The sequence below is a fragment of the Pyrus communis genome, chromosome 17 (assembly GCF_041283825.1).
Source record: "Pyrus communis isolate YQ-2024b chromosome 17, ASM4128382v1, whole genome shotgun sequence".
Lineage (NCBI taxonomy): Eukaryota > Viridiplantae > Streptophyta > Magnoliopsida > Rosales > Rosaceae > Pyrus > Pyrus communis.
In genome coordinates this window covers 27,317,814-27,330,396 of record NC_142581.1, presented here as the reverse complement: position 1 = coordinate 27,330,396, position 12,583 = coordinate 27,317,814, and the positions used below count along the sequence as shown (strand labels likewise).

The window sequence follows — 12,583 nt, the reverse complement described above, 5'->3', positions numbered from 1 at the left end:
GATTAGGACGTCTCAAGCTTTAAAAAGAGATCTTTTGGGACCAAATCAGAGTTTATTTGGTTGGTCAAAAGATGGATTTTCTTTGTAGTCCGAATTTCAGTTTAAATAGGAAACCTTTTATGTTCTAGTTATTTTATTCTATTATGTTTCGTAGTTTTTAGAAATCCTTTTCTAGGTAGATTTTTTTGTTGTAGTATAAATAAAGCTATTTAGCCATTAAGGGAAGAGAAAAGAAGAACGCATTACTTTAGAAAGTGATTACTTTGGAGAATTCTGCTTAGAGAGCTTTTGACGATTCAAATTTATTTTCAAGGTGTTTTCTATCTATGTTCTTAATGATATTTTGTTTTATGATTGTTAGTAACTAATTTCGTTTGCTAGGACGAGGCCACGCGCTTTAGCAAGAATATATAGTTTCTTTTCAATTTACTTATGATATTATACATCCAGATTTTGAATTATTAATCACTGTATTTGAAACTATCTACTTGTCTTGATGATTGGCCATCATTAGGATATTTAGAAAAGTAATTTGATGCAATTTTGGTGGGGGCTGTCCCTAAAACTGACGAAGGCTTATTGTGGTTAATATGTGTAACTTCTTAGGATGGACGACACATTGTAAGGGTTATATGGTTTTTCAAAAGGTTTTCACAAAATTTAATGAGTCTTGCATGTTCACATTCGATCTGGATGTCACAGACGGGTTGCATGTTAGATATATGTTCTATGTTGGAGGTTCCAAGTAGGACATATTTTAGGAAAACCTAACCTTCAAAATATGCATTGAATGTGTAACTAATTGGAAGAACTATGTATAATTGTTAAGGTGATGGCGGAACCCTAGTGCTCAAATTTATTTTCAAAACTATTTTCTTTTGTTTTCTTTACTTTCTCAATTTATTTAATTGTTTTTAATTAAATTCGTTTTTAATATTTTAGGTCATAAAATCACCTTTTTTCAAACTTTGTTTTCAAATAATTAATTAAGATTTGGTTTTAACATAAATTATTCATTCAATCCCTGTGGAGAAAGACCTTGCTAGAGTCGACTATACTACGATAACCTTGCACTTTTGTAAGTATTTTTAAGTGTTTTTATCCCTAATTTTAGAGGTGGTAAAAATCCTATCAGCTCAATTGTATGGTTTGCTCCATTTAACTCTGAGGTCACGGGTTTGAAATGGGAAACAACCTCTTTACAAGTGGGTTTGAGGCTGTATACCGTTTATATTCCGAAGACCCTGCAGTTGCAGGAAGGAACACTAGGGTGCGGCATCTTGCCTATTGTTTCTTTTGCCAAGTTGGTTGCATGGTTCGTTTCTTCATACATATAATGTGTGTATGTACTGCTCCTTGAATCCTCTTTATTTCAATTTGAAATCGAACTTCGGAGTTGAGCCCCCCAGGGTCCATCGTCTTTCTCTCCTCCTTCTTCCCCAATAATATTGCTATCTTGACATGAGCGTTGCATCGAGGAATGCGGATGGGAGGAGGAGAGTTCATGGTATGACTCGGTGCCAGGATGCTTTTCAGTTGTTCATTGGACCTAACGGGCTATAGACAAACACAGAAGCTAAAACAATAAAGTCCTTTGCTTCACAGATCATTTTTGGTTATTGTGTATATGTAGCTATGATATTTTTTTGGCATCAGTTGTCCTCTCTAGTAGGCAACACTTCGTAGGATCAGACTTTGTTGTTGTTCTCTCATATGCACTAGTGGTATATTAAGATTCTCTTCGTTGTATGTTTGCTTTCTCTGAAGTTTTACTTACTCTTGACCTCGCTCAACATAACATGTGTGGTTTAGACGTATGATATGAGTTGTTTTGGTGGCAATAGAAAAGTTTGTATTCCTTTACATCTCTCTATTTCCCCTCCACAATTAGAGCCAGCATGGGCTCCTCAATCTGGTTTAATATATGTTCTTTGAATCTATGTTCTGGTTCTTTTCCAGCTGAAGTATATTGAAGCAATCCAGCAAAGTTATTTATTTGTTGTTTGCCTGGATGGTTTTGCTCTTGTCTACTATTTGGTTTCGTGCTTTAGTGTCATCTGATTTTGAAATAGATGAACGTGTGCCAATTGAGCTGAAGAAAGCTATCATGCAAGCTCGAATTGGTAAGAAGCGTACCCAGGCTCAACTTGCTCAAGTATGTATCTATCTCTTGTTGGAATTTTGACAAGGAAGAGAAGAAGAAAAATATAAACTTCGAAACTCAGAAGTCGGCTCCATTGGAGTCCAGATTTGTTTTCATTCATTTCATGATTGTTGGTATTTCTTGGAACTCATGGGCCGGTTCTATGTTTAGAGTCCAGGCTTGTTTCTAACTCCACACTTTCTGGTGACAAGCTCTTGACTCGCACACTGTGGTGACAAGCTATGCTTGCACACACTTTTGCGCTCTCTCTCATGTATAGAGAAAGCCCTTGGTTGAATATATTTTCGACTACCAAGTTTCTTCTACACGGCTCCTACTTTACATGGAGGATGTGGAGAACTCTCCTCCCAACTAAGGCATCTACCCGTGGCTTCTTACACCAACCATTTGTCTTGGTGTTTTATATTACTATTAGTACAATAACTTCAATATTAATATTTCAATATCTCTGTCTCTCTCACACACGCACGTGTGCACAATTACTGATGATGATCACGGGGTTATTTGCAGATCATCAATGAGAAGCCTCAAGAGATCCAGGAGTATGAATCTGGGAAGGCGATTCCAAATCAGCAGGTGATTACCAAGTTGGAGAGAGCACTTGGAGCGAAGCTGCAGCGTCAAAAGAAGTAAGGAAGCCTGGAAAGAAAATGAAGCTGAGCGTGTGATATGAGTTTTAAGTTCGAACTGATCTGTTGCACTGCAATCTGTAGTTAAAGTTTGAACTAATGCGCTGCACCTCATTATGCAGTGTTACTTTCAAAGTCGTGTGTTTGCTGTAGGAAGTACCTTTTATGTTTTCTAAGAATATTTCCTGAAATGACGAGTTTGCAAACAATTTCACCTATCTACATGTTTGTACTGTTATCATAGCGGGGTGTTGCTGTCCCCAATCCGCCTCATTGCATTTGGTACTGGCTCGGCAATGTACTGTCCAAATGTGCTTAACTCATGGCGCGTTTAGTAACCAATAATCGGAATGAGAATAAGGAATTCGATTTCGATTACGGATTATACATGTGTTTACTAAAATTAGGAGAAATCAAAAGTGTGTGGGGCCCACACAAAAAATAGAATCCAATTCCTAAAATTGGAGGTTTTGGATTCCTAACATATACAAGGTATTTGGATTCCAGATTGTCCAAGCAATTGGAATGATAATTTTTTTTCCCTTTATGCCCTCACTTACTTTCATTATTTCCATGATTATCCTTTTAATCCTAGACTTATTTTTCTGAAAATGCTCCTATCAATTTCCTTCCATGTCCTTCTAGCTCATTAAGCATAATTCTATGCTCATTCATAATTTCATATTATGCACAACTCCATACATATGCCGAAGAGAAAAAAACTACAACTTGAGTGAGAAAATTTAGATATTAAAGTCAATACTTAAATTTATAAAAAAAATAAACAAAATCATTTTAATACTTAAATTTATAAAAAAAAATAAACAAAATCATTTTAGTATGTCTATGAAATAAAAAAGCAATTTAATTTTTTCTTACTATTATATACTATATCAAATTTTATTAAAAAAGTACATAAAATATTTGATTTGAGACAAGGACATTTTAGTAATCATACTGGTTTATATTCTGATTCTGCTGAATTAGTAAACAGCTTTATGGAATTGTATTTCGATTCTGGACAGTTTTAGTAAACAACTTCAACAGGAATTTGATTCTGATTCCACCTCAATCTAATTCCTCCTCAATAGGGGTGGGCATAAAAACCGCCAAACCGCAAAACCGCATCGAACCGTAAGAAAAAAAAAACCGAAAAAAACCGTGTTGACCGGAAAAGTCAACTTTGAGTGAAAAACCGAACCGAACCGTTTCAAACCGGTTCCGGTTCCGGTTTCGAAGGACCAAGAACCGTTCGAACCGAACCGAACCGTTTTATTAATAATAAATAAATAAATTATATACACACACACATGTCGTGGTATAATAAGTTGAAAAAATTGGTTTCACTAAATTGCAAAACAGAGGATCCTATCCTAATTAGGGTTCATTTTCACTTACACACACACGGAGACACCTCCTTCACGCCTTCACGCCTTCACGCTGCACGCACGCCGCTCACACGAAGACACCTTCACACCTTCACGCCTTCACGGCTTCACGCTTCGACCTCTCTCCTCGCCCTCGGGTACTCCCTTTTTTTGTTATTGTTTCAACTTTCAGCCATTGTTCAAAGTTTCAATTTTTGAATTTTGGGTTTTGGAATAGCTCATTAAATTGAATTCTTGATTAACTTGAATTTCAGGTTCCACAAACATTGTTGTTCGAATTTCAGGTTCCACAGCAGCGCAATCAGCAAAGCTAAAGGTAATTTTTCTGGGTTTTTCGAATTGTTTTGTTGTAAGAAAACTTATCAAACATTTATGCAAGTTAATATTCTCATGAAATTTGTCCTCTCAATATTAAACTGTTGTTGCGTAGAGGCAGAGGCATTTAAACTGTTGTTAATTTATTTTCTCATGAAATGGTGAGTGTTCCTAAGTGTACTCAGTAAAAGAGTGAAGTTGGTGCAGGGTTCTTGCTGTCATCGTCTCACGTTTCAACTCCAAAACTTTTTGTGAAGAAACCTGTGTTGAGATTCATGTTTGGATTTAATATTTAGATGAACTTAATTACAATGCCTGACACTTCAATTTATGATTTTTGCGAAGAGGCATTTAATTGCAACAGTGTTTTAATTTTTAGTACCATTTTCTGGAATCACCATTATTGTGATCATAGTACCCTGTCTGTCTTACCTTTGCTTTTCCCTCTCCTTCACATGTCTATGATCATCCCAGATGGTTCTTTTTTCTGTTCTTACTATAGTAGTTTGTACTGTGAGAAGATTTAAGGCTAGTGTTTTACTTATTTAGTAGTTACTGTGAAATTGGTCCCAATTTCTTGCAAGTTGGTAATAAAATTTAACATGAAGCCTTCTCTGCTGCTGATTCAAAGTTTGTAGTAATGTATTTTTGATAGGAGGGCAAGCCTTTTATATTGTTCCAATTAGTCCACAATATTGCATGCTTACTTTCTTATTTGCTAATGAGTTCTTAATTTTTATATGTTCTAGAAAAAAGGAATGGTGGCACATCTAGCAATAGCATTGCGGATTCATAAACTATTCAATCCTAACTTATCACCTTTTACTAGTGATGGTATGTATGTAACTTTAATTTTTTTAGCACCTTCCTTATCACCTTTTCTCCTTAATCTTTCCCTTTTGTGTGTGGCAGCAAGTTGCAATCTTTGTTTCTACTCTGATTCTATCTTTCGTAAACTATACTGGTTTAACTATTGTTGGATATGCTGCTGTTCTTCTCGCTTCAAATGTTGCATTTTTTTGGGGCTGTTGATGGCATGCTCAATTGCTGTTTTGTTAATTAACTTTGGGAAACTTATGAGTTGAAAGTTGCAACTCAATAATGACTGCAGTAGCCTGCCTTAGCTTAGAAATGTATGTCACTTAACCATGTAAGAGCAAATCTGTATGATCAATTGAGTTTAGATGGTCGAATTCTTGTTTCTCTGTTTGGATGAACTCAGTAGACATATTTTAGGTACTATGAACTGATTTAGTTGTTTATCAGTGACCTAATTATAGTTTTGTCAAACTGCATTTCTACTTATTTGTCATATCAGAATGCATCTTTCCCTGATCAGACAGTACAAAAATTTCATTGTACAAACTATTCCGATCATTTCTGAGTTGTTTGAAGTCTACTTTGAAATCCCATTTTAACCAGACTTTTTTCAATTATCCTCTGACTGCTATTTCAAGCCGTGATTACAGTTACAATGATTTTGGATTTTGTAGTAGGAGCAGTCGTGGAGGGAACAGAAATGGTCGTGGCAAACCACGTGGGAGTGGCAACGACAGTGGTCGTGGACGCGGGCGTGGTCGTGGTGGAGAAGGGAGGAAGAAGCCTGTGGAGAAGTCGGTTGATGAACTCGACAAGGAACTCGATAGCTATCACGCAGATAACATGCAGGGTTAGTTCAAAACTGGAGCTGTGGAACTTTGCTTGCTGGTATCAGTCAGTGTTTGAGCTAATTTCTGCTTGGATATAGACTAATTTCTGCTGTGGAACTCGATAGCTATCACGCAGATAACTCGGTAGCTGTACAAAATATGACGGTTGTGATTTTTGGGATATAGACTAATTTCTGCTTGGATGTTAATGTGGATCAAACTAGTTGTGGTTCAAATAATTTATTATTAGGAACCGTAAACCGGCAAGAACCGGATCGGAACCGGTGTAAACCGAACCGTAAGGTTCTAGTAATAAATTTAAGTGGAACCGCACCGAATCGAACCGTTAATATATTTCGGTTCCGGTTTCAGTTTAGGGGTGGAACCGCACCGAACCGCACTGTGCCCACCCCTACTCCTCAATTCAATTCCTCTCAATTTGATTATGGATTAGTAATCAATGCTTATTGGGGCAATGGAATGTAGAATTATCAGAGAGAGGGGCCAAATATCTATTTCCAATAACACCGATACTGTCCTCAACTAGGTAATTACCACCTGCACAATCCATCATGTGTGAAATTTTATGGTGTGTGGTTTTATCACAAAACGCCTCGGTGTTAGTTAGAGTGGAGTTAGAATATTTAAACTAACTATTAACTATCTTTTAGTACGACTGATGTAGGGTTCAACACGCCCCCTCATGTGGGACCCAATTAGCGGGTCACACGTGGAAGATCCATACATCGACAACCATGTGGAGCTAAAGGAACTCACCCTACACGCGAGACCAAGGGATCCATCATCATCGTGCGAGGCCATGGGGGCCCACCCATCACTTGGCTATACAGTATAGGCCCGCTCTGTGACTTTGATACCATGTAGAATTATTAGAGAGACAGCCAACGACTTACTTTCAACAACACCAATACTGTCCCCAACTTGGTAATTACCACATGCACAATCCGTCAGGTGTGAGGTTTTATCATAAAAGATTTCGATATTAATTAGAGTGGAATTAAGATATTTAAACTCTTATCTTTTAATCCGGCCGATGTGAGATTCAACATGGAACTCATGCCATGTTATTTCAGTAGATAAATGCAATATCATTGTTGGTGATGTCCCAAAATTTGATAAAAGCGATCTAGCCTAGCTCATCGAGATCCACAAGTTTGCCATTGTAAACCTTCCCAACCAAGCGATCACGATACACCACAGCCTCTTGCCAAAACTCACGTTTGATAATGTTGCAGTACTACATAATTTATGCTTAGGACTTGTTTGATAGTGATGATTAGTTTGGATATGATTCTTCAAGTTGAAAGTTCCTCATAAAGAAAAGATCCATTTTTAATCTTACTATTTTTGTAGGAACTACTAAAGATTTTTTTTTTCACAAGTAATGGACAAAATATAAAAAATTTCATTCATTTTTTCCTTCAAAATACCTTAAATGTCATAAATATTCCTATCTAGGTTAGTCCTTCCTATCAAACGAAGTCGTAATGTCTTAATCAATCAATTCGTATATATATATAAAGACTGATCACCCCCCAAAAGCAAGCAGTCAATTAATAATAATAAGCATTGGTTTGATCTCTCTCTCATGTATGGATTAGTTAAATTCATTAATTTAATCTCAAATTTCATAACACACACTTTTTTTATTCTCTCACGTACTCTATTAAATCTTGTCATTTTTTCGTTTAATTTATCAAATCACCAATCTAAAAATTTATGAAACACCCGTGAAAATGACGCACATTCAACAAAAGAGACCTACTCAAAGTTGCAGACAACTTAAAACAGGACAAACAACATTATTGTACTGCATATGAGCCATTGACTTGACCCTATGAAGGCGGAACACACCGCTTCCGCTTTGTCCCACCGCTACCAACCGCCGCCACCATTACCTATCAAAACTCAGGTACCGGTAGATCCTCATCTGACGGCGAAGGCAACACCCACTCCCCGCCTCTCTCATCAAGCACCATCCCTCTGTTCTTCTCCACCCACCACACCGCCGGCACATGACACTCCTCCTTGAGAAAATCACTAGACTTGTTCACCAATGCCACGCTCCTCTTCACCCTCAGCTCAAAATCCCCTTCCTCCCCGTTCCACCCGGCCACAACATGCAGCATCCCTTCCAAGTTATGCCAGTCGAACGGATTCTTCGACTCCTTCAAGAATGGTGACTTCCTCGTATCAATCAAAAGCTCGGTCCCGACCTTCCGGTACCCCATTACATGAACCGGATAGTGCGGAATAACATCGATGTGGTTCTTAATATGCAGTATCTTCAGATTCGGGTGCCTCTCAATCCGTCTTTTCAGTGCCTTGTTTCCGATATGTGGACAACCAAATACAAAAACCGCAATTGGGATATCGGATACCCCATTTTCGGCCAAATCGAAAGCGCTCAAAACCGATAAACTCCCACCGAGACTGTGTCCTGTCATGGTTATGCTCAGCTTCTCGTCCTTGTACTTGTTCCTCAGCTCGTTGATTTTTGTCACAAGTTGAACTCTGGCGCTTGTTTTTGTAAACGGGGATTTTCGGTCGTTGGAAATGTACATTGTAAGCCAACCCCTCATGGCTTTCGGCACTTTTTCGTCATCTTCATCGTCATCCTTGTCATCGTGATTTTGATGGCCATTGGCATGAGAAGAACCTAAGATATTCTCCGCGGACTCCAGCTCAGCTCCCATGCCATTAATCCGCTCGTAGTTTCTAATCGTGCCGCGCCATGCGACGTAGATTTCACGCCGACCGATGGCTTTGCTGACTTCATCGGTAGTGACAGCGATGTAGCCGATCCAGTTAGACTCGCGATCCCACGACTCACGAGACTGGGAGTGGAGAAGCAAGGCCTCGGGGACGCTGACTTGGGCAGTGGCGTAGAGGAACCAAGAGACTTGGTAGTTGGCGGCGTCTTGGAGCATGACCTTGTCGAAGAAGGAGTGTTTGCCATAGCGGCTGGATCCGCAGTACTTGGAGTTTTGGTCGTTGTTGAAGGCGTCGTAGGTGGCCTGGCAGAAGTTGCCGCAGCGGAGGATGAGGGTTCGGAGATTGAGGTCTAGAGGGTCCAAGAGGCCATCCCAGTTGTTTGAGCCTAGAAGCTCTGACCATGCAGCTGCTGGATGATCAGCTGTTTGGTTGGTGGCCATGGACGTGGGAGGGAGAGGATGGCTTGTTATTTTTGTATGTTTAGCATTATTGTTTCCCATCTTTTGTGTGGGAATCTAGCTGAGTAGATATATCATATATATAGGGAATCTATGGAAGCAGTAAATGTACGTGGTCGATGTAGTTATTTAAGCCTGCTTTTGCTGACCATCCCGCTGAACTGAACCTTCTCCTTCTCTTCCTAGAACTTACCGCTTAATTATCCAACACACCCCTACCTTCGGAAACCTTCACTGCACTTTCGTACAGTATATGCCCATCCCTCCTTACCTAATCCCTTCTCTTTTTCTATGTCATTAAGCTTTATAAAAGTAGAGTAAATTACACAAAAATACCTTAATTATGAGTCGTATCATAATTTTATATCTCATGTTTTAAAAGTTATAATGTTATACCTCATCTTATGAATTTGTTGCAATATCAAACTTCCGTTCATTTTTCTGTTAAATATTGACGTGGCTTGAGGAGGAACCCACTCCCTAACCCAACTGAATTAAAAAATTAATTAAATATTAAAAAAATAATTTTAAATAATTTTATGAAAAATTGTGGACCCACCCTACCAACACATCACCCTCACAGGCCTCACACTTCTCGTCTCCCCTAATCTTTCCTCCTTTCCCTTCCGTCTACCCGACTTGTTTCCTGAGCGAGCTTCCTAGGTGACTTTACGGCGAACTTCGATGACAAGCATCGTCTCCACCACCACCGTTCCATTGTTCTCGGTGACACGAACTAGACCCACCCAGATTTCACGCAGTTTGCCGCTGTTCATTGTTGATCGAATTGTGGAATTTATGAGATTTTGAAGCTGGGAAGGCGTTCGAACATTCATCCTCACCCTCATTCCCCCTTCCGTTTGTCCCTCATCCCTTCACCAAAAAGGCGTTCAAACAAATTTGAAGGCAGAAGAACTTGGAATTTGAATCAGAAGAGAGGAAAGAACTGAGTTTCAGTCACCACCTCCACAGGCACCATCGATGAGAAAATCACCATTGCTAGCCGACCCTGCTAGATCTTGAAATCGTGCTATCCGTCGAACTATCGATATACTCCGACAACGTCATGAAGAGAAGTAATTTTGAATCTAAGATGAACTCTAATTTGATTGAGTTGTAAATTTATGTTTATATTCTTTGATTCGTTATTTGAAGATTTTCTAGATTTTAATGGTTTCCATTTGGTGGATCAAGTGGCGTTTGTTGTTAAATGTTAGTTTGTTTTGTTTTACTGAATTTTTTGGGTGGTGGGTTGGGGAAGATTATAACTATTGATTTGGGTTTAAGTTTGTAGGTCACGTTCATGTAAGGTATATATTGATAATGTAAAGTATGAGGGTATTATAGGGAATAATGTTGAGTGTAATAAGATAAGTTTTAATTAAAAAAGCAAATGTAAAGTATATTAAGTATATGAAATTTATTCAATAATATATGGAGGGTTAATATAATAAGTGTTTTTCTTAATTGCGTCCAAGGTACCAATTGTAATTAAAATAAGTAAAAGCTGTATTAATTACAATTGGTCGGTTGCTGCGTAACCATTTAGGACTAGTTTGGTATTATTGGACTTTAAAAAAATGATTTTGCCATGCAGTGAAAATAAACATATAAAAGATAAATTAGTTGAGTGTTTAGCTTTTTTTTTTTTAATTTTTTTTATAAAAGTACTTTCAACAAAAAAAAAAAAAACTCAGCTTCTGAATGTTTGGTAATCTTTTATAAACATGTGACTATATTTTGAAGTGAAGTACAATATTCATTGAATAGAGAGATGAACGTACAAAAATAGAGGATAGGGTGTTAACAATGAGCCTCAATAAAAACCTTGTCGGGGATTGCAACTCAATTGAAGGGAAAAAGAGTACCCTACACCAACAATTTAACTATTAACATTATCCTCCAATAAAAGGCCTAAAATAACATCGAGAGGTTCCTCGAACCTTGAAACTGGATGATCAAGAGTTAAACTGAATCTTGCTAGGCCGTGAGCCACCTTATTCGTCTCGCAGCGGCCAAATGAAACTTTCCATTACGCGATATCCCACTGTTTTGGATTGCAGAAATCACCATGAGTGCATCGCCTTCCACCTCCACCAGCTATGTCGACCATTGATGTGTAAACACAACTATTGGACGTGCATCAGCAACTTCTGCATGTAATGGAGAATAAATTCCACCCAACCGGACCACTGTAGCTGCTAAAAACACCCCATTTGCGTTCCTAACCACCACCCCGATGCCTCCATATGATTGAACCTCACCTCATCCATGCTGCATCAAAATTACATTTAATACCACCAAAATTTGGTTTCTACCATTTCTGAACTCGTTCCGTGTTTCCTTAGGGTTTCCCCTTTTTCAATTTTTTGTATTCCAGCAACCAAGTGTGAGTTTTGAGTTGAATCTCCAAAGGAGATACCTCTGGACTCGTCCACAAAAAATCATTGCGCGCCTTCGATATACTTCACAATAATACGAGCAACAACTCAAAACTCTCATTGGATAACAATTGAGCCATATGTTCCATCTAACCACCTAGTCCATCCTCACATTGGTGAGACAAGTGAAGCCCCAAAGGATTCGCAAACCAGATAGCAGCAAATCTAGAGCGGTGAAGCAAGGCATATTCGATTGTCTTTGCCTCCTTATCACAGAACACAGAGACATCCTCTATATGGACTCGTCATCGTTTCAAATTTACCTTGGATGACAGTGCATCCATACAACCACGCCAAACACAAATCTTAACTTTCCCTGGAACAGTAACTCGCCACAAAGCCTTCCAAAGGAATTTTGTCACTGCAGTCATCGAAGATCCCATCGGTTCGTCACCATCAATCCCATTACACGATCGTGCAACAAAATAGGCGGTTTTGGTTGTAAACAAGCCTTTAGGTTCCATTGTCCAAATTAACATATTAGGTGGATAAAACAAACTCAATAGAATACTCAGAATCAGACTTGCCTCTTCCTCCATAAACCAACTTCGGATTAAATTTGTATTCCATTCAAGACCATTGAGGTCCACCTTAGCGATCTAAATGTAAAAGTGGGATGCACCCCCATCGGTCTAGGACTAAGAACTTTATATAAGTTCTCCCTAAGGCAACTAACTATCACCCCATATTTTAATATGCAAACCATCTTTGACCCTCCACCTAGCGCCTTTCTGAATGATTATTCTGGATGCTGCCACACTTCTCCAGCAGTACAACGCGTTAGGTCTTACTGGAGCTTGTAG

The 12,583-nt window shown here is 38.6% G+C and overlaps 1 pseudogene across 1 annotated transcript; it reads right to left on the bottom strand.

Moving 5' to 3' along the window:
• Positions 1-7,678: 7,678 nt before the first annotated feature.
• On the bottom strand, positions 7,679-9,414 carry LOC137708755 (phospholipase A1-IIdelta pseudogene; annotated as a pseudogene). The gene has a single exon (XR_015958241.1). The product of XR_015958241.1 is annotated as a phospholipase A1-IIdelta pseudogene (transcript).
• Positions 9,415-12,583: the final 3,169 nt, after the last annotated feature.